This window comes from Manacus candei, unplaced genomic scaffold (genome assembly GCF_025592945.1).
Source record: "Manacus candei isolate 608988 ecotype Guabito, Panama unplaced genomic scaffold, ASM2559294v1 h1tg000119l, whole genome shotgun sequence".
In the NCBI taxonomy this organism is placed as follows: Eukaryota; Metazoa; Chordata; class Aves; order Passeriformes; family Pipridae; genus Manacus; species Manacus candei.
Window position 1 is genome coordinate 596,776 of NW_026138167.1, and position 25,726 is coordinate 622,501.

The window sequence follows — 25,726 nt, forward strand, 5'->3', positions numbered from 1 at the left end:
CGGAAGTCAAAGACTCCTAGCTTCCACCTTTCTGTTCTGATTACTCACTAGAGGGGTTTCTTCCCTAAAACCTGCTCTTACCTATGAAAAGCTGAGCAATTCACAGAGTTGCTGTTTGTATCCCAGCTTCCCAAAGGATTTCTCTCTCCCGGCAGCAGCAGCACTTCATGCTCCACAGGAAGCCCTAAGTGAGGCTGGGAATTGACACAGAACAAGCCAAAAGCATTAACTCAGCACCAGAACACTAAACAATAAAGCAATTTAGAGTCACCTTTGTCTCATCCCCCCACGGAGGCAGAGGCTTTGGGATTCCAGGGCAAACCCAGAGATCACCAGAGAGCAGCAGCCCCTCAGTCCCACTACGGCCTCCCCTGGGATCCCCCGGCTGGGAACCGGCCTACCCAGCCCCTGCTGTGCTGTGCAGCACAGCACGTGGGGGGATGACTTTTGGGATCCCTCCCTGGCCGCTGCAGAGCAATGCAGGCATTGGGGCCAAGACCTGCCCAGCCCCCAGGCACTGCAGACAGTTCAGCCCCAGTAGCAGTGGGATTTTCTGCCTCTTGCTCCCCTCTCATTGGGAACTGAATGGTGAGGAACAAGCTCTGAGCAGACAGTGTGGCACCAGCACTAGGCACAATCAACACCAAGCAGCTTGGCTGGGCAGAGGCTGGCAGAGGCTTGGCAGAGGCCTGGGCCTTCCTAGTCCAGGCTCTGGGCTTCCTCTGCTTTCTTCCACTGCAATTATCCTGTCCTGGGAAGTGTTAAAACACAGACTGCTCAGTGAGACGTGTCCTGAAAGAGAAATCAATTCCAACTACAGAAAATCTCAGTGCCACACTTTGAAACTCTTCAGCAAGGCTCCTGGCAAAGCCGAGGTGTGATTACCTGGAGTCCCAGGGAACTGAGGGGAAGCTCGGGAACGAGCAAAGAGCAAACAGCTTCGGCTGCTTCTCACTCCAGGCCCTACAGCAAGTGTAGTTTCCCTGGGATTTCATGTCCCTTGTGTCTCTTCCGAGCCCAACGGGTGAACAAACGGGCACTCCAAGATACACTTCCTCTATACCTGAGTCAGCACAGACCCCCCCCGAGGAACTGGAATCCCAGGGCACATCTGAACACGGTCTTCCCGCCTGCCGCTCTCTCCGCACGTTCTCCTTCCAGCGGGATGCAGATGCGGCTCCCCAGAGGCAAGAAAACTGCCTGTCGTCCCCAGGGGACTTCTTCTGCCAGGGGAGAGGCAGAAGAGCGGCCGCGTCCCCGCCGGGCCCTGCTTACCCCAGGGCTCCTGCAGAGCCTGACGTTGTATCTGCCGCCCTGTGCCGTTTCTGGGGGGGGGGGACCGCCGCAGCCCCGACAGCATCGCCACGGCACCGCAGGACCGAGCGGGGCGGGAGCGGAGCGGGACGGGAAAGGGACGGGGCGGGAGAGTACGGGATAGGGGCGCCGAGCGCGGCCGCGGAGCCTCCTAAGCGTCGGGCCCGCGCTCTGCTAGGGGTCTTCGCGCCTGAGCCGCGTCCCCGACTGGGGCTGCCCGAGCCAGTGTCTGCCGCCGCCCGAGAACCTGCCGCCCGCACCCGGCGCCGGCGAGCGCCTCACCCTGTCCCCACAGTGGGAAGCACCGCGCCAAGACGGCGCTGCGAGCACGGGGTGGGGTCGGGGACGGGGTGAAGCTCAGGCAAGCGGAAGCACGCCTCTCTGAGGCGAGGGGGCCTCGTCCGCCATTTTTGGTGTGACCTTGGAGGACTTCCGGTCCGGGCAGCGTCATCTTTAGTGTGGCCTTGGAGAACTTGCCAAAGAGCGCCATCTTTAGTATGGCATTGGAGGACTTCTGGTCCGGGGGGCGCCATCTTTTGTACGGCACTGGAGGACTTTCGCTCAGGGGACTGCCCTGACTTCCGGTCCCCGATTTTACCCTCAGAATGTCCCTCACTAATTTCCGCGGTTTTATCTCAAAATGTTCATTTTATTTCCCCCCCCCCAGGAGAGACGGGAGATCATAGGTCCCGGCGTGCCCTGGGAACAGGCCAGGCCCCATTGCGGCCGCTCCTTCCCCGCTCGGTGCCGGCCCGGCCGCCCTCCCCGCGGGCTCCGCTGGGCCGCTACCTGTTTGCCGTTCTCCGCTGCCCCTCCCCTCGGTGCGCGCGCGACCGGAGGGACTTAAGGACAGCCGCGGCAGGCACTGCGCAGGTCCCTTCGCTACAGTGCTACCCCTGTATCAGGCAGCACTGCAGAGTCATCAAAGTCACTGCGCATGCGTCATCTGTACAGGGCCGCCCTTAGTGACCACGTGACCGAGGGGGGTCTTGCAAATGACAGCGCATGCGCGAAAGCCACTGCCTTGGATCCTTTTGTTACTGAGCATGCGCCAAATCATCGCCATTTTGCCCTTTCTTATCACGTGACACTCGGTTTTGGTGGAGCAAGTGCGCATGCGTACCACTCTTTGCTGCAGTACCGCTTTCTGTCACGAGGTGTCACGCGCGAGTACCCCGAGGTCACCACCAGGCGGCAGCAGCAGCGATTCCCGTCCGTTCCTTTTAATATTCTTTATTTTTTTATTATAAAACTGTTATGCTGATGACGCCGCCCTTGTTGCCCACACAGAAGCAGCTCTGCAGCGTTTAACATCCTGCTTTGCAGATGCTGCTGAACTCTTTGGGCTGAAAGTCAGCTTAAAGAAGACAGAAGTTCTCTATCAACCTGCACCTCAGGAAGTCCCCCATCATCCCCACATCACCATTGGCAATCAGAGCTCAAATCAGTCCAGCAGTTTAATTACCTAGGTAGCCTCATCTCCTCAGATGGTAAGATTGACGCAGAGATAGACAACAGGTTAGCAAAGGCATATAGTGCTTTTGGAAAACTCCATAAAAGAGTTTGGTGAAATAAACACTTGAAGAAAAGTACAAAGATCAGTGTTTACAGAGCCATAGTGTTGTCTACTCTCTTATATGGATCTGAATCTTGGGTCATCTACCACCACCACCTGCGACTCCTCGAACACTTCCATCAACGCTGCCTCCGTACAATCCTAAACATCCACTGGTCAGATGATGTGACCAATCCATCTGTTCTAGAACAGCCAGCAGTCACAAGTATTGAGGCCATGTTGCTGAGAACACAGCTGGGCTGGGCAGGGCACGGCTCCAGGATGAAGGACCAACCACCCCCTCCCTAAGATCTTCCTTTATGGTGAACTTGCCACCGGCTGCCACATGAGAGGAGCCCCAAAGAGACGATACAAGGACTGCCTGAAACAACATCTCAGCCTCGGCCACATTGATCATCATAACTGGTCTACTCTGGCCTCAAACCGGGAGGTCTGGAGACACGCCGCCTGTAACGCTGCTGTTTCCTTTGAGAGCGCACGCAGGATCACCCTTGAGGAGAAAAGACAGTGCAGAAAGAATCGTGTCTTGCAGAATATACCACCTAAGGAGTCTTTCTGCTGTGCCTTTTGCAATCGGATATGTCTATCTCGTATTGGCCTTTTTAGCCACCAGTGTGCTTGTAACAAATGTGGATAGAGCCTTCCTAAATCTTCGTTTGCGAAGCCTGGCCATGACTTTTTTATTATATATATTTTTCAATTCTGTTATTTTATTTTATTTCCTATATTTTATTTCATTTTTTCTTTTGTTTTTCTTTTGTTTTTATTTTTTAATTTCTTTTATTATTTTTTTTAGTTGTATTATTTTTATTTTACTTTTTTTTTAGGAGATTTTTGGGTTTTTTACTCTTTTCTTTAAAAGCTTTGTGAGGTGATCAGGTCCCCCTATGCTGTGTCATGAGAGGGGCAGAAAGCGAGGGTCCCCTGGATCCCCAAAATGCAGGGTGGGGACATTATTGGGGTCCCTTCTGGAACCCCTCCCTATTTTGGGGATCCCTACCCACTTTTGGGGGGGGGGGGTTCTCTGACGTTTTAGGGCCCCTCCCTGTCATTTTTGGGGGTCCCCACTGTCTTAGCTTAACAAGAATACAATTTAGAAATTAAGACACTTAGGTGGAAGTGTGGAAAAGGAAAATAACAACTTTTTATTAACAAAATCTGAATAAACAACTGTGGTGGTTTCACTCTAGGCCTTCCTGGAGACCAACTTGTAACCAGGAAGGAACTAGAAAAGTGATCACGGAAGTATTCCATGCTATTCCTTTACGTAACTTGAGGTATAAATAAAGCCAGCGGGAGGCATCTCGCTCTCTTCCTTTCCGGCGAGGTTCGAGAACGGCGGGTCCCTGTTTTGGTCTGGTTTATCTGGAGCCGAGGCCTACAGTGACTACCGTTATCTGCCACGCGTGAGGGGAGAGCCTTGGGCCGTGTCTAGCCATCCTGCCTGTTCGAAGGGAAGTGGTGAGATTTTTGCTAGTTTGCCTTCGGTCGGCTGGTTGGCTTGTTCGGTCCTTGCCCCTTTTTGTCCTTCTCCCTTCCCCTTCCCCCCCCCCCCCCTCTGGTGTGTGGTATTCTCCTTTTGTGTATCTGTCTCATATGTAATATATATATATATATATATTTGCTATAGCTTTGGCTGCTTGGTTTTTTTTCTTTTCCCTCTCTGGGAGGCGGGTCCTTGTTGTCGAGTTTCGGGGACTTGGCGGGAAGCCAGCTCGAAACTTGCACAACATTTTTGGTGTCAGGAGTGGGATATTTTGGTTAAGTTTGGCTTGTTTTGATAAACATTTTTCCAGGAAGACAGCCAAGCTCGGTGTTGTTTTGCAAAACCAATCTATTGTTTTGGGAACAGGTCTGGGAACACTGCCAGAGTCTGGGAAAGCAGCCAAGGAAACTTTGTTTATATAAACAAAGGTTTGTTTTGGGATCAAGAAGAAATAATAACAAAAAACAATGGCTATTTCATTAATTTTTCTTATAATTCTAGCCATCTTTACACCTGTGTTAGGCTACCGTATAGGGAGACGTCCAGACCTTGAGGATGGATGGAACGAATTGCTTCCATCCTTTAATTTTGACATCGAAGGTTTGGTAAAGGAAATCCCCATGGTTAAAATCGGCTCTAATTACTATATAAATCTTATTGCAACAGTACTGTCATTGATAAAGGTACTGGAAGTGCTACTTAAACTTGGAAGAATGGGGTTCCGTTGCCTTCCCTCTTGTAGGAAAGATCACACCTCAAAGGGACTCACTGGAACTTTGGAAAGGGCTGCAGACAGACCAGTCCCCGGGTGGCATGGAGCTTGGGGAGATTTCGGTAGATTAGTAGGACATGTGTCACCCCCCATTAATTGGGAGTTCACACCAGAACAAATGTTTGATTCTGGTGAGATGGCCCACTGTTTGGCAGAAGGGTGTTTTTCCTACAAAGATCCGAATATGCAATTCTCCGCTTTGTGCTGGGGCCTGGCTAATGCTTATCGAGCTGCCATAGACCACCTTCAAAGGGTTAAGGTCGACACAGAAACCCAAACCACGCCACTTGAAACCAGTGATGTCCCTATTAGGTCCACAGAAGTTGGGGTCCAAACACAACTTGAAGTCAATGCCATTTCTACTAAGCCCACTAGAACCGGGACTCAAGCTAAGAACCGGAAGGTCATCATTGCCCCTATGAAGAAGAAGAAGACGTGGGTAAGAGAGATCAAGGAACTTACAGACTCATCTCCCCAACCAGAACGCACAGAAGAAAGAGAAGAAGAAGAAGAAGAAGAAGGAACAGAAGAACCTATCCAATTCACTCAAGACGTAGTGGACGAAGGAGCGGCAGCAATGGGAGAAGGAGCAACAGCAAGTGATGAAGGCGCGACTGCGAGGGAGGAAGTAGTGGTTGTGACTGAGGAAGGAGCGATTGGAAGAGAAGAAGCAGGTACCAGAGAGGAAGAAACGGCTACACGGGAAGGAGCACGTCCAAAAGAACTAGGGGCACGCCCAAAGGAATACAGAACAGCATCAAGAGAAAAGAAAGCAACAGTACAAACAGCCGGTGGTATATTGTCACTTGATGATTTATATCCTGACTACACATTCAGTGTTACAAAAGACGCAAAGAAGGAGCCAAAGCATCCCCCTCAATTGGAGGGGGAATTATCCCTACCCCTCCAGACCCAACCTTCTCTTGGAGGTGTGAATGATTGGAGGAGGAGGCCCTTATCTCAGCACGTGAAAGATTACTCACTACCTCCACCCGCGGGGTATCGCGAACGACGCAGGAGTCCATCCCCACGGCGTGAATGGCATAGAAGTCCATCTCCACGGCGTGAACGACGCAGAAGTCCATCTCCGCGGCGTGAACGGCGTAGGAGTCCATCCCCACGGTATGAACGGCATAGGAAACCATCTCCGTGGCGTGAACAATATAGAAGCTTATCCCCACGGCATGCTCAGTCTCCACCTCCACATGAGACATATAGGGAGGAAGTGGGAGCAGTCCCACGTAGGAGTGGAAGAGTAAAGAGAGAGGTGGAAAAGATTCTACGTGGGAGAGATGGACAAGAAATAATGCGAGAAAGCGAAATTACACAATCACTGACCACAAGAGAGCTTCGAGATTTACGGAGAGATTATATGCGCTTGCCTGGTGAAGAAGTCCTCACCTGGCTGGTGCGATGCTGGGACAAGGGAGCTGATAGTCATGTAATTGAAGGTGATGAAGCACGACAGTTGGGATCCATTGCTCGAGACCCTGTGATAGAGCAAGAAATGGGGAGGGAGAAAATGGCGTCCAGTCTTTGGCTCCGAATCCTCCACGCGGTGAGAGTGAAATACCCATTTAAGGAGTCCCTGAAGAGTTCTTCAAGAAGGTGGAGGACTGCAGAAGAAGGCATCCAATACCTACGGGAATTGACCATGCTGGAGATCATCTATTCTGATCCAGATTATTATGATATCCAAGTTCCTGAGAATGTTCCCTGCACGCAACCAATGTGGAAAAAGGTAATTCAAGGTGCCCCTAAACCATATATTTCCTGCTTGATACCCGTATATAATCCAAAGATGGAGGAACCAAGCATGGACACTATGTGTGCTTGGATAAGAACCATCGAGGAAAATATGGAAGACTCCTTCAATCCCCTGTACCGACGCACCTACGATAGGGAAAGAACGGAGAGAGATTATGAATATTCCAGATATGAGGACGACATTAGAGACAGAGAGGACAGAAGGTATAGAGATTACCAAGAAAGGCCAATGGGAAGATCACGGCGGGACCAACAAAGACGACCTCGGCCTAGACCTCGATCCTGGTCTCGATCTTGCTCACGATCCCTGTCATTCACACGTCGAAGGAAAGAGACCTCTAAGCGTGGGTCACGTAACCAACTATGGGCATACCTTCGTAGTAAAGGAGAAAACATGAAGAAGTGGGATGGTGAACCCACTTCTAAGCTTGAAGCTAGAGTGAGGGAGCTGAAGCGAAAGAAGACTGACAAGAAAGTTGTCTATGTAGTAGACGGAGATTTCTTAGAAGAGAAACTGCGCTCGCCGAAACACGAGAAGATGGAGGTCCACTTCGACAACGGCAAAAAGTCTAAGAAGTCAAAGTCAAACTCTGACGACGAATGCTCTGATCAAGACCAGTAGAGGGGCCCTGCCTTCTGCCAGGAGAAGGAGAGGGACCAAGAAGATAACCGGGTTTACTGGGCTGTGTGGGTCCGATGGCCTGGCATATCGGATCCTCAGAAATACCAGGCCTTGATAGATACTGGAGCCCAGTGTACTGTAATGCCTTCGGAGTATAAGAGTACCGAGACTGTTACTATTTCTGGAGTGACAGGAGGGTCTCAAGAATTGTCAGTAGTAGAGGCGGACATGAGCTTGACGGGAGACCAATGGGAAAAGCGTCCCATTGTGACGGGGCCAGAAGCCCCTTGCATCCTTGGTATGGACTACCTAAGAAGAGGATACTTCAAGGACCCGAAAGGGTACCGGTGGGCTTTTGGTGTAGCCACGGTGATTGAAGAGGAGTCCAAGCAATTGTCTGCCCTTCCTGGCCTTTCAGAAGACCCTTCCATTGTAGGATTACTACGAGTTAAAGATCAAGAAGTGCCAATAGCCACAACAACTGTACACAGACGACAGTATCGGACAAACCGAGATGCTGTGATCCCTATCCACAAAATGATCCGAAAGTTGGAGAGCCAAGGGGTGGTCAGCAGAACCCATTCACCCTTCAACAGCCCCATCTGGCCTGTGCGTAAATCCGATGGAGAGTGGAGACTGACTGTGGACTATCGTGGCTTAAATGAAGTTACGCCACCGTTGAGTGCTGCCGTGCCAGATATGTTGGAGCTCCAATATGAGTTGGAGTCCAAGACAGCAAAGTGGTACGCCACCATTGACATAGCCAACGCGTTTTTCTCCATTCCTTTAGCGGCAGAGTGCAGGCCACAGTTTGCTTTCACCTGGAGGGGCGTTCAATACACCTGGAATCGACTGCCCCAGGGGTGGAAACACAGTCCAACCATCTGTCATGGACTGATCCAGGTCACACTAGAGAAGGGTAAGGCTCCCGAACACATCCAGTACATCGATGACATCATTGTATGGGGGGATACAGCAGAAGAAGTTTTCAAAAAAGGACAGACGATCATCCAGATTCTCCTCGAGGCCGGTTTCGCTATCAAGAAGAGCAAAGTCAAGGGACCTGCCCGAGAGATCCAATTCCTAGGGGTGAAATGGCAAGATGGACGACGCCAGATACCAACAGACATAATCAACAAGATTGTAGCAATGGCTCCCCCCACAAACAAGAAAGAAACCCAAGCTTTTCTGGGAGCCATAGGCTTCTGGAGGATGCATATCCCAGAATACAGTCAGATTGTGAGCCCTCTTTACTTTGTGACCCGTAAAAAGAACAATTTCCAGTGGGGTCCTGAGCAACAACAAGCTTTCAGGCAGATCAAGCAAGAAATTGCACATGCCGTGGCTCTTGGACCAGTTAGAACGGGACCAGATGTAAAGAATGTGCTCTACTCTGCAGCTGGAGATAAAGGTCCCTCCTGGAGCCTCTGGCAAAAGGTGCCTGGCGAGACGCAAGGGCGACCACTGGGTTTCTGGAGCCGAAGCTACAGAGGTTCTGAGGCCAATTACACCCCTGTGGAAAAGGAAATCTTAGCGGCGTATGAAGGTATACGAGCAGCTTCAGAGGTAATTGGTACCGAAGCACAGTTCTTCCTGGCACCCCGATTACCTGTCTTGAGCTGGATGTTCAAAGGGAAGGTGCCCCCTACGCATCATGCCACCGATGCCACGTGGAGCAAGTGGATGGCTTTGATTACGCAACGTGTCCGAATCGGGAACTCGAATCGCCCTGGTATTTTGGAAATCATAACCAATTGGCCTGAAGGTGGGAACTTCAGTCTGGCAGAAGAAGAAGAAGAGCCAGTGAGCCGAGCCGAGGAAGCTCCGCCATTTGATCAGCTGCCAGATGAAGAAAGGCATTATGCCCTTTTCACTGATGGTTCTTGCCGAATTGTAGGAAGGAACCGGAAGTGGAAAGCGGCCGTTTGGAATCCCACCCGACGAGTGGCAGAAGCCGCTGAGGGTCAAGGCGAGTCGAGTCAATTTGCGGAACTCAAAGCCGTCCAATTGGCCCTGGACATTGCTGAACGAGAAGGTTGGCCGAGACTCTACCTCTACACAGACTCGTGGATGATAGCCAATGCTCTGTGGGGATGGTTAGACCGATGGAAGAAGATGAACTGGAGGCGTGGAGGAAAACCCATCTGGGCTGCTGACTTGTGGCAGGACATCGCTGCCAGAGCGAAGAGTCTGAATGTGAGAGTCCACCATGTAGACGCCCACATGCCCAAGAAGCGAGCTAATGAAGAACATAATAACAACAGAGAAGCGGACCGAGCTGCACAGATAGGGGTGTCACAAGTAGACCTAGACTGGCAGCAGAAGGGAGAGCTGTTTCTGGCTCGATGGGCCCATGATGCTTGCGGTCATCAAGGCCGAGATGCCACCCACAGATGGGCACGAGACCGAGGGGTGGATTTAACCATGGATATCATTTCTGAAGTTATCCATGATTGTGAGACTTGTGCCGCTATTAAGCAGGCGAAAAGACTGAAGCCCCTGTGGTATGGTGGACGATGGGATAAGTATAAGTATGGAGAGGCATGGCAGGTTGATTATATCAAACTGCCACAGACCCACCAAGGTAAGTGCTATGTACTTACCATGGTGGAAGCAACAACGGGATGGTTAGAGACTTTTTCAGTGCCCCACGCAACGGCCCGGAATACCATTCTGGGCCTTGAAAAGCAAGTCCTGTGGCGACACGGGACCCCAGAACGTATTGAGTCGGACAACGGGACTCATTTCAAAAATGGATTAGTCACCACTTGGGCGAGGGAACATGGTATCGAATGGGTGTACCACATTCCATATCATGCACCAGCTGCTGGGAAGGTTGAGAGATATAACGGATTATTGAAGACCACTCTAAAGTCATTAGGTGAGGGGACTTATAAAAACTGGGACAAGAACTTAGCTAAGGCTACCTGGCTAGTTAACACCAGGGGTTCTGTCAATCGAGCTGGCCCTGCACAGGCAGAATCCCTTCACATTGTTGATGGAGATAAAAGTTCCAGCAGTCCATTTGAGGGGAATGCTAGGGAAAGCTGTTTGGGTTACCCCTGCCTCAGGCCAAGACAAACCCATTCGTGGGATTGTCTTTGCTCAAGGGCCAGGACATACGTGGTGGGTAATGAGGAAGGACGGAGTCATCCAGTGTGTGCCTCAAGGAAACTTAGCCTTGGGGAAAAACTAATTGTATGTCCTAAGTTGTGTTTTTACAGGAGGCCAGTCACCAGATGAGAGAGAGAGAGACCTGAACTAAGCTGATGCTGGTATCCGGTGATGAGACAGTCCAGTGATGAAACAGCCATAAATCAGAACTGTAATTGTGACTGAGGAGACCAAAGATCTGGACTGAACTGACATCGGTATTGATTTTCCAATGACGAGACAACTGTGCCGAGAGACCAACAAGAACTATATATATATATATATGCATATGTGTATATATGCGCGGGATGTAGACGAACGTGAGACATAGGTGTTACGTAAAGAAATAGTATGGAGTAAGGGGTGGAGAATGTGGTGGTTTCACTCTAGGCCTTCCTGGAGACCAACTTGTAACCAGGAAGGAACTAGAAAAGTGATCATGGAAGTATTCCATGCTATTCCTTTACGTAACTTGAGGTATAAATAAAGCCAGCGGGAGGCATCTCGCTCTCTTCCTTTCCGGCGAGGTTCGAGAACGGCGGGTCCCTGTTTTGGTCTGGTTTATCTGGAGCCGAGGCCTACAGTGACTACCGTTATCTGCCACGCGTGAGGGGAGAGCCTTGGGCCGTGTCTAGCCATCCTGCCTGTTCGAAGGGAAGTGGTGAGATTTTTGCTAGTTTGCCTTCGGTCGGCTGGTTGGCTTGTTCGGTCCTTGCCCCTTTTTGTCCTTCTCCCTTCCCCTTCCCCCCCCCCCCCCTCTGGTGTGTGGTATTCTCCTTTTGTGTATCTGTCTCATATGTAATATATATATATATATATATATATATATTTGCTATAGCTTTGGCTGCTTGGTTTTTTTTCTTTTCCCTCTCTGGGAGGCGGGTCCTTGTTGTCGAGTTTCGGGGACTTGGCGAGAAGCCAGCTCGAAACTTGCACAACAACAAATGGTGCAACCAAAAACTTTCAGAAGAAACAAAACAAAGTCCCAACAAAACAAAGTCCCAGTTCCTCAGGTGGAGGGGAGAAACCCGCCGCAACCCGGGGAGGGTCTGGGGGAAAGGCAGGACTGTCGCGGCAGTTCAACAGCCGCTCAGAGCCACGTGTGCTCGCAGCCAGCAATGAAGTCCCTTTTTTCCCCCAGGCAGTCCCAAAGGCAGAATACCTCACTCTGAGATTGGTCGGTGTCTCTCTCTCCGTCGTTCTCTGCGAGGTGTCCCATGGGGAAAAAAACTTCCTGTCAGGAAAAGAAAAGTATGTGGCCGAAACCGGGCTCCCCGCTCTCTGTGTGGTCTGCAGATCAAACCCAAAAGCCCCCGAACAAAAATACTTGCCAGCTATCCCCACGGCAACCGTATTTCTCGAGAGAGCTCCCCCCCACCACACGCTTCACTCCGTCCCCCCCATCCCGGAAGAAACGGATCGCGGGGGGGGGGGGGAGGGCGAGCATTGGGAAAAAATTCCAAAATCTCTTTTCAAACCTATGACACCCACTCATGTTTTGTTGTCCCCTCTCCCACTTCTGGGGCTCCCGCCTCCTTTTTCTGGGGGTCCTCATCCACTTTTGTGGTCCCCACCTATTTTTAGGGCTTCTCCTCCAATTTTTCAGGTCTTAGGGGTATTCCCCCCATTTTTGGGGTTCCCCCCTCCAATTTTTGGGTTCCCCCACCCACTCCCATTTTAGGAGTGACCTCCAATTTAGGGTTTGGAGGGCATGGGGAGAGAGTAAAGGGGTTCCCCAAAAAAGGTTTTTCCTCTTTTATTTCAATTTTAATTTTATTTCCTTTTTAGTTTTCTTGGGTTTAATTTTTTAAAATTTTCTTTCTTTTCTTTAAATTATTTTTTATTTTCTTTTATTTTTTTTAATTTATTTTTCTTTTTTTAAATTATTTTTAATTTTCTTTTTCTCTTTGTTTGTTTCGGTTTTATTTTTAAGTAAAAGTCCCCCACAACTGCTGCTCCTGACAAATCCCTAAGTATGGGAGGGAAGCATGGCAGGAAGCTCACTGCTGGAACCAGCCAGGAATTTTCCCTGTGATTTTAGCTATTAAAAAGGGGACTTTTACTTCCACATGGAACAGGCTAGGCAAATGTTATCATTAGAGGGAACTAAATCTCTTCAAGAAAGAGGTTTTCTCCTGTGCAAATCAGTCCTTGGGTAGGAACTGAATTTGGGAGATCAGCTGGTCTTGCCCCAGAGAGCCTCCTTCCCATCAGCATTAGTGACCTGACCTGTGCCCACCACTCACTATTCACTCAACAAAAAATCAACAGCAAATGTTTGTTTGTTGGTAAGAACTTGAAATATCTTTGAAACAAAAGACATCAGCTTTTCCTTTTTTCAACTTTCTTTAAGATATTGGCATTGCCTCTCTGGCCATGTACTGAGTTCTCCCTGTGACGGATTGTCAGGCCTTACCAGCTGCAAGGCCAGGAAGCTGGAGAGAAGTATTCATTAGATGGCAGCAGAGTTTCCTCAAGCCTTTGCCCTTTTTTCTGCCTTTTGCTGATAGATCTTGGCCAAGGGACAATGCCAGAATCCTTCACTTTGGCAATAGTGGGCTTAGCACCATCCCTCAAGCCCATCCAGGGCAGGCTCCTGCCCATCGCCCCCTGGCCACAGGTGGATGTGGGAGTGACAGGGCTGTGGGGAATGCTGAGAGTTTTTCCCCTACCTCTGGCAATTGGGCCATTAAAAAGACTAATTGACCTCTTCCCCAGCAGGGAAACATTTCAGCAAGAGGTGCCAAAAAGAATTGGAGTTTCTGGACAACAAAATCCGCAAGTAGCCAACTTAAAACGCCCCCCAGACTGTCACCGGTCCAAATTCCTTGGACTGGTCACCTTGGCCAGGAGTGTCCAGTCCTGCTGGGAATGCCTTGGCCTGTGATGCAATGTCCATTTTAGGCTGTGAAAGACCCACCTCGGTGACCCCACAGTGGGTCCCCACAATTTTAAGAGTATCAATTGAAGGAAACCCAACCTTTTTCATGATTTTATGGGTATCAATTGACAGGGAATCCCCATTTTCCATTATTTTCTGGTTGCAATGGAAGGGTAAAACCTTTACAATGCCATTTTATGGGTTTGAAATTGAGGGCAAACCCCCCCTTTTCACCACTGTAAGGTTTAAATTGAGGGTGAATCCCTGTTGTCCCTTATACAGAAGACTTGAAACTGAGGGGAAATCCCCCTTTTTCAATCATTTGAGGTAATTAAAATGAGGGAAAGCCCTCTTACTCCAATATTTTAGGGGTTTAAATTGAGGGGAGAACCCACTTATTTACCATTTTATTGCTTTAATTTGAGGTAACACCCCCCCCCTTCTCCTCATTTTAAGGTTTAAATTGAAGAAAACTCCTAATTTTTGATCATTTTAAGGGTTTGAATTGGGAGGTTCCCCTCCATTTCAGAGCACTTCCTGAAACACCTTTTGTCTGCAAGTAACTGGATTTGTCCGTGAGAAAATTTGTCTGGGACAAAATTTGTCTGGGACAAAATCTGCCAGGACAGAAAGGTCTTGCTGCCCACAGAGTGCCCTTGGAGACCCATGATCTGCACCTGAGAGCCTCAGGCTCCATGCTTTCTTTCCTGGGGGAAAGGGCTGTTGTTTGCTGGCAGGTACCCAGCTCCAAAATTGCCAGTCTGCCTCCCAAAATTGAATACAGACGAAAAGGGGCCAGGACAGAAAGGTCTTGCTGCCCTTGTGTTATGATCTGGCTATTAAAAATTATTAGAAATGCCTGTGCCTGAATTAAGGTGCAAGTGGCAGCATATGCCAAAATCATCAGTATGGATTTTATTTAACAGTAAAGGCAGAGAAAGAGACAGAAAGAAATAGGAAAAAGGAGTGGGGGGAAGAAAGAGAGTGACAGAGAGAGATTAAAATAGAAAATTTATCACCACTCCATGGAACCTGGTGGCATCTCATGGAGTCCTGTTCTTCTGGTCTTAGTGGGGAGGGCCTAGCAAAACATGGAGTGCAGTGGATTAATACATGTCCAGGAGATGCCTAGGCACCTGCCCTGGGAGAGAGGAAGCTTTGCAGTCTCTTGCGACAGGCTCTGGATTTGTTGCATCACGTGCAGTTCTGTAGTGGAGGAAGACCGCAGGAATGAGACGTGGGGGCTCTTTGGGGGTCTTTAATGGTTTATAACCCCTGCTCAACTGCCTCTTACGTGAATGTCCCATGTATATGTGGTCTTCCTGGAGTGGGGAGGGGATTACTCCTGCTGGGTGTACAAAGATTTTGCCATCACACCCCCAAAACCCTTCTCTTCCACCACCCAATGAGCCTTGTTTACTTCTCCTCAGACCTGAGATGATTAGACAATAGTCTTACCTGAAGTCCCTGTCACAGTCCAAATTCCAGTCAGGAAGGTCATTTAGGAGGGGGGCACTTCAGTGGTCGCAGACAGGCAGTTGCTTCCTTACAGTTTGACAAGAAATCTTTCTATGATTTTGAGAGTGTTTAAGCCATTTCAGTCTGTCACACTGTGGAGTGCCCTGGAAGGCCCATCATCTGCACCTGACAGCCTGAGGCTCCAGGCTTTCTTTCATAGGGGAAAGGGCTGTTGTCTGCAGGCAGGAGCCCAGCTCCAAAATTGCCAGGCCGCCTCCCCAAATTGAATACGGACAAAGATTTCTCCCAGACAGAAGGGGCCAGGACAGAAAGGTCTTGCTGCCCACAGAGTGCCCTGGGAGGCCCATCATCTGCACCTGAGAGCTCGAGGCTCCAGGCTTTCTTTCCTGGGGGGAAAGGGCTGCTGTTCACTTGCGGGAGCCCAGCATTGAGTTTGCAGAACTAAAATTTCAAAACATAAGCAACACCAAGAAGCATACAGAACTGGCTCTCATTCAAACTGCCAAAAATGGAAAAAACAAGCAAACCAAAACTAAAAAACAAGGAAAGAGAATGAATTCTATTATAGAAGCATAAAATAAGTAAACAATGGAATAGTGTACCTTTCCAGTTTTCCTATGATCCCAGTTCCTGGCTTCTTCCTGGATTTTTTCACATTCCTTCATCATTTTGTTATAAGGAAAGGATATTCTATATATTTTCTGCAGAGTTTCCATATCAGAGGAACTCTGATACACAAACCCCAAACTTTAAGATAATATTACATAATATCACGGAAAGGAGAGATAAGCATTAACACATTCAAACAGTATTATTTCTTTCCTTGGGAAGAGATTTATATGCAGTCTTTGAGCATTTGTTTATAACAAAGATACTTGCAGTGCCTTTTAGTCAGCATACTAATACAGAAGACAAACAAAAGTGACTGGTCAAGTAATATTTTTATTCTACTTAGGTAGCTTGTTTCAACTCACATCATGGCATGTTTTATTACTTCATATTATAGCAGCTAGAAAAGCAGTTCAAAGCACATTCAAAACATACTGCAGTAGAGAAACACGAAAGACACAACAAACCTAACTCTCACAGTTAATTCTTAGTTGTTTTGACAATCTAACACATAATCCCTGGAATTCAGAGTTCCACACACTTCAGTTAGGAAGCCAGCAAAAGCAACTATGATGAACATTCCAATGAGGTATTGGTCTAATATGGTTACCAAAATTGGCATCTGTGAGTAACTTAAACCATACCACAAAAACAAAGGCCTCTGCAAACCCTGTCTCTGCCTTTCCTGTCAGCAATACCATCTTTTAACAGCAGCACTTGCAGATCTGCCATTTTACCTCCTGTACCTGAAAGATACCATCTGACAAGGTCAAAGTAGTATATTCTGACTCAATAAACACTTGGATGTTCATTTGCTGCAGAACAGAGCGTGCAGCCCCACACACACACATGCAGATGTGACAGCAAGTACAGTCTCAAACCAGGACACTCGTACTATGAGGTGCAGTGCTGGTCAGAGGTCCTGGAACAGCACTGCCACATGGGCTTAGGCACCGCACTTCTCTACTGGGCATGGGACAATTGGTTCCATAGCTAATCTAGTCACTACTAGCTACAGTGTTCTTCCTGTGCTCTTCATCAGTCTAAACATGCATGTTAGTACACTAGTACTCTGACAAAAAAAGATGCTGTTAACTTTCACTGATGTACTATTGTGATAGTCAAGAATCAGTAAACCTTGGACGCAGATGAATGATTAAAGTCTGCAGTTCTACTTGTAAAATGGGAGTTCAGAAAGAAATGAAGGACTATTTTCAGAGTAAACAAAGAAAACAATACAAAGAACCCTAGCATAATCAGCTCAGGAGAAATAAATACACAAATAAATCAACTGTACCATTGTTTACTTCAATTTCAATGCACAGTTAATTTCAGTTTACCCTAACTATTTTAAGGGCCTTAATTTTCCAATGTGTCTCACTCTGCAGAGATTAATCGGTGGACCACATCTATATGCCAAAAGAAAAAAAGTGTTCATTTCCAAATACTCCAACATTTTCTCAGTACAGTCACTCATGGTGCACAAGTTCGTGCTTGACACATTCCACCACGGTAGTAAATATGAATATGCAATGTGCAGCACATTCAGTGCTCCATAAATGTAACTGTGCCTTCTACCTGAAGTGAAATATTCTCTCAGTAAATGCTCAGCACAGCTGATCTATTATCAAGACCATCATAACACACTCACCAACTCATATAGTTCCATATGTGAACTTTGTTAAAGCTGGCCAGGAAATTTCAAACTATGCATATCAAACAGAAAAATGGTTTTGCTATTTTCCAACCAACTGATTGGAATGAGCAACTAAATAAGCAGGTTCCTCACCCCCCAATAAGCTGAGAGTTAGTGTTACCCACTATGCACCAATCCAATGTCTGGGGTGGTAACTTATTTTAATCAGTTTACTGAAATGAGAGGGAATGAATAAGAACTGAATTTGCCATTTGTCCACAAATTGAGACCTAATCTGTCCCAGCAGAGAAAGAAAATACCTCGTTTTACAAAAGTAGCAATATCAATTGCAAACCTAAGTCCCAATCACACAAGAATTTGGAAGTTAGAATAAAAATAAAAAATAAACTAAAACGAAAAACCAATTTATTCCTGTCTCAATTTAAATAAACTAACTATAAAAATACAATATCTTAGAAGCATATTTCTTTACCTGTATATTGTGGTAGTTGGTGTCTTCACCTTCTCATTAGGGATGTGACAGTTAAAAGTTGTTATACTGTGTGGAAACATGAAAAGTCAGAAACATCAATAAAATGGCTAACAAAATTCTCTTTTTAAATTATGTATTAATAATGCAAGTGCATCGGTAAAAGACACAACTAAGTTAAAAGTTTGTACTCAGCAGTTCAACATCCTTCAGAAGAGTTGCAAAACAAGAGAGGAAAGAGACAAAAACATCTTAAATCCCCTGAGGGTGTGTTGAGGATGGTGATTACCACCTGAACACCTCAAAGCATTGCAAAAGGCAATTACACGGCATTGTGAGATTGGCAATATTTACTGTATAAAACAGGGGGCTATAGCAAAAGTCTTTTTTGACCTGTCTCTGCAAGTGAGCCAGAAGGAATGAGTGCCTTTTGTGTACTTATTTGTCATCTTATTGAGCCTGAGGTATTTTTGTGTAATACAAAATTGTTTTTATTAGTGCCTGAAAACATTCTGAACACTTGAGAGGAAACAGAGGGGGAAAGGGATGGTATTCTTTTTCTTTGTTTTACTAGACAGGTACAGTTCTGATGACTCAGTCACATGCAGCATTTTATAAAAGTTACATTTTAAAAGATCATTGTACCACAACCACAGCTACTCAAAAGATTTACCTTAAACATGTCTAACAGGGTCTCCTTGTTGACTTCCAGCCTTTCAAAAGCCTGTTTCTCTTTTATGATATTTTTACAGCAGTTCTCTAGTAGTGGGAGTTCAGTACTAGATACACCTCTAAACAAAAAGACACAGGTAAAAGAAATATAAATTAAATATATTGATATTTCCATTTTTTGAAATAACCACTTTCTAGTGGTCTAATTGGAAACTGTAAAATGTGTTGTTGTGATTTGTCCCAGTATTTTCTGAGCTTCTTCCAATCAGTTGTATTTTCAGACACCAAACTCAGAAACGCAAATAATGCCACCTCAAACAAACCCACTGCAATCATTCCTAGAACAGTCTTTGACATGATTAAATGTCTGCAAGACCTACAGGTCGAAGTATATGTATGATTTAAGAAAAAAAATAGGGGGGAAAAAGGCTCAACCCAGTTGCAGGAGTCTGTTTATGGGCTGATGCAGATTCAGTATTCTCCCTGACTACAGAAAGATAAACAAAGAAAAAACAGAATTGGAAAGGTGTGCACAGTGATTAGAAAAGTAGTAAACACCTATACAAGTTATAAGCATATGTGCCTTCTCTACAAGTGACTGTGGCACTTGGAAACCAAACTCCCAGGATTCTTCAAGGAAACCATCTCCTTTGTCTGTCCAGAAGTTCATGAAGTTTTACCCAAACACCACATTTTTTCTGCAGAACATCGAACAGCTGCAAGTCTTACAGAGCAGGTGTCTGAACAGTGCTCCTGAATTTAAATGTACATACACACTCAATTTATGTGCCTAGATAGAAGACTAACCTGTCAGCTTCCAATCATATTAGAGACACTATTTCACTTTTAACATGCAGAAACATGACAGAACAAACTAATTCTAGTACTGAGATTCAATACAGAGTATTAAAGTTCTAAGACACTGAAATTGTACCTACCTTCAATATATATGTCAAAATAAAATCCATTCTCAGTTGATGGTCCATAGCATAAGCAGCCCCCAAAATATCCTTCCATGGCCTCTCCAAGAATGTGAGCACTTGAATGTCAATAAACCTGCAAATAAAGTCAGGTGAGAAAGCCATGGGGTCAGTGGCATTGTGTAACTAAAAAGGAAAAAAATCAAACCATAAGTATATCTGCAGATGGGAAGTAGACTGGAACCAATGTTGTTTAAATTTTAAGAGAAGTAAAACAATTTTCTGTTCTCACTTTGAAGTACTCTAAATGATTAATACAATGGCAGATGTAGCACTAAAAGCCCACCATACTGTAGTCGGAAAGGTGATGATTATACCTGTGTGCTATTCCATCAACTTAGTACTTACTGTACCTTGTTAATTTACAAGTTAGTTTCTAGTCAGTCAAAAGTCTATGCAACACTAATCAGATCTAAAACAATGTAGCCAATTAAGTTTCCACTGTTCACATTCAGTACCTTTATTAATAGGTCTGTAAAGTACATTACCTGAAATGTCAGCAGAGGGGAGCCAACAACCCAGTAGATCAATACCAGTCTCATGTTCTAAGTTCCTGTTAATTTGGACTAATTCAGAGCCACTGCTACAAGATAAAGCCTTTACAGGCTTCTGAAATGCCTCAAACAAGCTTAATCACATGAATAATTCTTTGACAAAATTGAAGTCTAATTCTAATACATAAACATAAGCTTCAGACTGAATCTCATTAAAAAATAAAAATCTTGGGTGTGTTGCTAAGTATATTCATAGTTTAATTGACTAAGATACGACTGCTTACGGTTCTAATAAACAGTGCCAGTAAAAGGAGGTGTAGACTTTATTTATGACTCAAATCTAATGTTGGACAATTTTTAGAAAACAGCAAGACAGCCTTACTTTGCTTTCACTGTCTGATCTTCAAATGCACTGTCAAACCACAGAACATATCTTAGAAGACATCAAACTATTTCAAGTTAGCATATAAATCAAGGTGTTCTGTATGATCTCATTTGAGAAATAACCTGTTTATGTAAAAGAGAAAGATGAAAAGAACCCTAAGATTTTATTTACTCTCAGATAATAGGCACTTAGTATCTCACCTTCTTTGCTGAATCATGGGAAATACATTACTTGAATAGTTTTGTGTGGGGTTTTTTTATGTCAAGATTTTAAAACCTAATGCTGCAATCAATTTTATGTCATTAGTTCATCTAATCAAGCAGAAACCAGAGAGTGTTTACTCACAGCTTTTGCTTCTTCATTATCAAAGGTCAGCAGCTTCAGAGCACAATCTCCCTCCAGTGGACAATACAGGTCCCACAGTTCACCATCCGCTTTGGCTATGACAGCATTTGAAGCCAACACTTAACTAAAAAACCAGAACGGACAACAAGAGACCTGAATATTTAGGTTCAGACTTGTAAAAGACCTTAGGTTTCTAAACCCCATGAGACCACAGTCACATCTCGTAGCACCTGAATACCTTAAATTTTTGTTTCTGTGGTGGTCTTAAACACTTTTCTACTTTAAAGGTAAAGAACCTTAAGGTCTTGAGAAGTTTCATTTAATGGTTTTCAGTGCCGGGGATCTGGAGGAAAGACTGCTTCTTACAATAAGTTCTACTGTAACTGGTAACTGGTAACTCACAAAACTTCCAATGTCTCTATTAATTCCTAGCAGTCTGACTGATTTACCTTTTAATTGGAAGCAAGCATTATGATCCTAGCACAGAACCTCAAGCATCGCTCAGAACAGTAACCTCAACCAGTTGTTTATTATGCATTAAGCTGAAAGTTCAATGCTTTCCAAATGAACCAATTTAAGTCATCATCCACTGACCATGACATATATTTTACACAACAAGGTAAGAGACAAATGATAGTAAGTTTTATCACTGCAAAAGTACAACTCCTTGAATCTGCAGGTTACCGAAGTCCTACAGTTAACTGAAATGGTGTGGTTTTCCCCACAAGATTCCCCTTCAGCCATTTTCCCATCTGTCAGAGTAATTTTGATAGATTTGCTCTGGTTGGCTCCTCTGTAACCTAGCAAAGCATCATGTTCTTTTTTCAGTGCTTCATAAAGCTTCAGTGTGTCTTCTGTGAAGCTTGGCACACACTGTATCTGTAACAAATAAATTAGATTATGCACATACATATTTGTGAGAGAAATAGAATAAAAGGATTCACACCGTTGGTGCATCCCCAGAGGTCCCAACTTTGACCAGATTTCACTGTACTAGAATTTATACCAAAATGCAGTAAACCATTTTTACATAATTATACAAAGGATAGTCCCATCCAACCTTCTGACTACTTTATAGTAGCTTTCCAATTTGCCATGCACTTTCATCAGTCTGGGCCTAAATGGCTTTGCAAGTTTGACCTCAGAAAGCAACCTATATTCCTGCACCAGAATTTGCATTTGGCAGATGTCCTAGAGAAATCTGGATCACTCCAGTGAGCCCTCATTTCTGCCAGTCCATTCAAAGCATCAGATTCAAACAAGATAGTTCACATGAAGGTTACTCTAGTTATTAAGCTCTATTGTAATACAGCTAGTGCTGCCAACATCCTTTCAGCCATCACGCTTTTTAACTGCTCATGAACCTTCACTCTCTTTAGGCACCACAGAATTATGGCCTTTATTTCCAAATAACCCCAATCCTTTTCTTACATAAAAAGTAGAGATCTAAGAATGTGTAACTAACCCTATTAACACAAGGTGAAGCTCCTAAATAATATTTTTTTTCTCTCTGCTATAGCAAACCTTTTCCCCAAAAGTTGGGATTTCAAAATACACAAAGTATTTCTGAACCTGATCAAACACCACTTCTCCTATTACTATGTACCCTAAAATAACCATTTAAATCATTCTGATGTTGGTTCACAGATTTACCTTCTTTTTTCTTTTCCTCTTTTATTTTGATTCACTGCATCAACTGGACTTGCACTGGAGACTTTCTGAAAGCAGTGATAATACAAAATATACCCCTACTATGCCTTTAAGACTTTTCCCAGCAATCGTTGAAACAAACCAGACCAGTACAATATTGGGCTAAAAAGGTAATTACAGGGGAATAAGTTATGTCCTTAGCACTTATGACCCATCTAAACCGCATCTTTTTGATTTTCTGCAGACACAGCAAAACTGCTCAGTGGCACTACTACAACTATCACTGGCAAAATCTCCCCAGCGAAACCGTGGGAGATCACACTGGCACACTGAACAGTGACAACTTTCAGTGGTGTCATACCTGGCACAGGTTCACCCAGAGAAACTGTGGATGCCACATCCCTGGCTGCGTTCAAGGCCGGGTCAGATGGGGCTCTGAGCAACCTGGTCTGGTGGAAGGTGTTGCTGCCCACGGCAGGGAGTTGGAACAACAGGACTGATCTTTAGGGTCTTTCTCAACTCAAGCCATTCTCTGATTCTATGATGCACGTGCAAAGGCAGATCCACTGCTCAGTGCTGCGGGCAGACACCGCGACCGGCTCCCACCCGCGGAGCACCGCGACCCCCGCGGGCTGGGGACGGGCGGTTCGGCGCCGTGAGTGTCCCTGTCCCGTCTCTCCCCGCAGAGGGCCGGCCAGCCCGTAGTCCACTGCTCGCCCCCCCCTCCGAGCGGCCCCGGCCTGCATCGGCGCCGCCCGGCCCCGCTCGGCCGCCGAGCCGTGGCGCAGGAGCAGGAGGCGGTAGCGCAGCCTGTCGTTCTCGGCCCGCAGCCGCTGCCGCTCGGGGCTGGCGCTGCCGGGGCAGCGCGGCTCCTGCGGCTCTTTACGCCACCCGACTCGGCCGCCAGCCAGCGCAGCTCCCGCGACACCCGCAGCGATGCCGCCTCGGCGATCGCCGCCTTCGCCCTGGGCCTCTTTGGCCCCGGGCCCGGCCCTGCCGCTCCGCCCGCCGCCGTGACCCGCCCGGGCCCGGAGCCGTGCGGGGGTGAAGCTATTGTCATCACTCGTTCTTCTGATTGAGTGAATACTTCTTTGTAGCTCTCGCTGCTGTGGCGTTAATTAATAAACGCACCCACTCGCCTGGCTCCGAGGACGGCGAGCAATTGGAAAATGTCGATATCTACGAAATCAGTTAGGTTGGAAAAGACCTTTGAGATCATCGAGTCCAACCTATGACCGAACGCCACCTTGTCAACCAGGTCTTGGCACTCAGTGCCACGTCCATTGTTTCTTTAAACATCTTCCAGGGAAGATGACTCCAACACCTCCCCGGGCAGCCCATTCCAATGTCTGATCACCCTTCCTGAGAAGAAATTCTTCCTAATGTCCAACCTAAACCTCCCCTGGCACAGCTTAAGACTGTCGTCTTGTTCTGTCCCATGTTCCCTGGGAGCAGAGCCCGACCCCCACCTGGCTCCACTCTCCTGTCAGGGAGTTGATGAGAGCAATAAAGTTCCCCCGAGCCTCCTTTTCTCCAGGCTGAGCTCCCCAGCTCCTTCAGCCGCTCCTCATCAGAGTTGTGCCCCAGACCCTTCACCAGCTGCATTGCCCTTCTCTGGACAGCTCATGTTGAAATCCCACTTCAGTTTATCTAAAACTGCTCTTTGAAAAACTTTTCTCTGTAACTCTCATAAACAAGAAGCTGAATATTCTGAGGCTGCAGTGAAGAATCACATCACTAATTCTCAAAATCCTCATCATGCCATTTTGCGGAGCACATGGCAGGCACAAGTGGTTTGTAATAGGGAGGGGAAAAAACGTGCTACACCCCCTTTGCTATTCTCATTATGAAGCAATGTCAGTGTCAAAAAGTGTTGATCAGATTGCATCCTTATTTGACCTCAATGTCAAATAAACACTGCCACATCTTACTTGTAGTGGATGCTTCCTGGTTAACACCATTTCTTATGAAATTGGACTGACCAAAACTAAGCAGCATCTTTGTACAATTTGCAGAACTAGGCACCCAGGTAAATAATTTGAAGAGGTTTGAGTTGCCAGGCATTAGGACTCAGAGCTTGGGAGGATTGTACAACTTCTATTGCATAGTCCAACAGTCTGCACTGAATCATTTACAGGTCATTGCAGTTAAATACCAGCTCCCTGACCCTGGGAAAAAAGTAGTTCTCCATCACAAATCCTTTATTTCCACCATGCATTTCTATGTATCATTTTGTCTCAATTACTTCTTTGGCATCTTCAATTTCTATGGTTTCCTCCTTTGATTGTACTTTACACCCATTTCTCTGTATTCAGTCTCTCAACACACTTTCAAATTTTTTGCCTTTAACTAGTAATCAGATTTTGAAAGCTGTGGATTTTTATTAGAACTCTGACAATTACCATATCAGAATTTTAGCATTTTATTCTCCTGTGTACATTACTGGAAATAACTTCACAGTATGTGAGAAGGAAGAGAGGCAAATTTTGTTATTATCCACACTTTGCTGCATTTCCTATGATACCACGCATTCTATATGATTTTAAGACTTCTTAAGAAGATATTTGAGATTAAAGGGATATATTCTTTTACCAACAAAACTAATGGGGACATTTCTGGTTCAAAACATTGTAGTCCTTTAGGAAAAAAAAAAAAAGTAAGTTATTCAGTGCATAAGTCCAAAGACACTCCTATATACTATATACTCACAAATTTCAAACTGTCATTACCCTGGATAACTGCTGTGTGTAGTACTGTTCCCAGCCTATATTAACCAGTTCATATTATACTAACCTTTCTTTGCATTTTCAATGCAGAGTACTGGTTTTTCTCCCATGAATCCCCAGAATTGTCTAATGGCTCTGTAGTTAATCCTGCTTGTCGTTCTACCCCAGCTAAACCTTTTAATGATGGTTTTAAATTAGTTTTATTATTTAAGGTATACTGAGAATGTACCTCAGCAAACTGATACCTATATACATTTTTCATTTGCACCAATTCTTCTTCCTTTTTCTGAAGTGATGCAACTTATGTCCATCACTGACTATAACAAGGTCATGCATCTTCAAGGATAGACTGTCATGGTCAGAACCATTATGGACATATGTAAAAATAAGACATAACCTATAGTTTCTGTTAGAAATAAATTTCATTGTTAATTTGACAGGTTACCTGCTTTTTTTAACTTCCAAATTCACTACTGTGCAGAATTTATTACTCTGTTTAGGATATTGATTACAACCAGTGTTATCAGCACAATAAAATAAACACAGATTTGTTTTTTTAAAAATTAAACTCTGACAAATGTATGCAGGTTACATCCTCCTTTATTTCATCTTTGGGCACTGCCTTATGAACCCAAAACCTGTAACTTTGCGCTTGCTCTAGCTTTTAGTGAAGTAATAGAAAAACTTGC

The 25,726-nt window shown here is 45.7% G+C and overlaps 1 long non-coding RNA gene across 1 annotated transcript; it reads right to left on the reverse strand.

Annotated features, from left to right (window-relative positions):
• Nucleotides 1-13,837: 13,837 nt before the first annotated feature.
• On the reverse strand, nucleotides 13,838-23,023 carry LOC127462138 (uncharacterized). Its single transcript, XR_007900304.1, has 5 exons — nucleotides 22,673-23,023; nucleotides 20,662-20,785; nucleotides 19,396-19,513; nucleotides 18,459-18,576; nucleotides 13,838-17,854 (listed from the first exon to the last, which is right to left on the reverse strand). It is a non-coding gene; the product is annotated as an uncharacterized LOC127462138 (long non-coding RNA).
• Nucleotides 23,024-25,726: the final 2,703 nt, after the last annotated feature.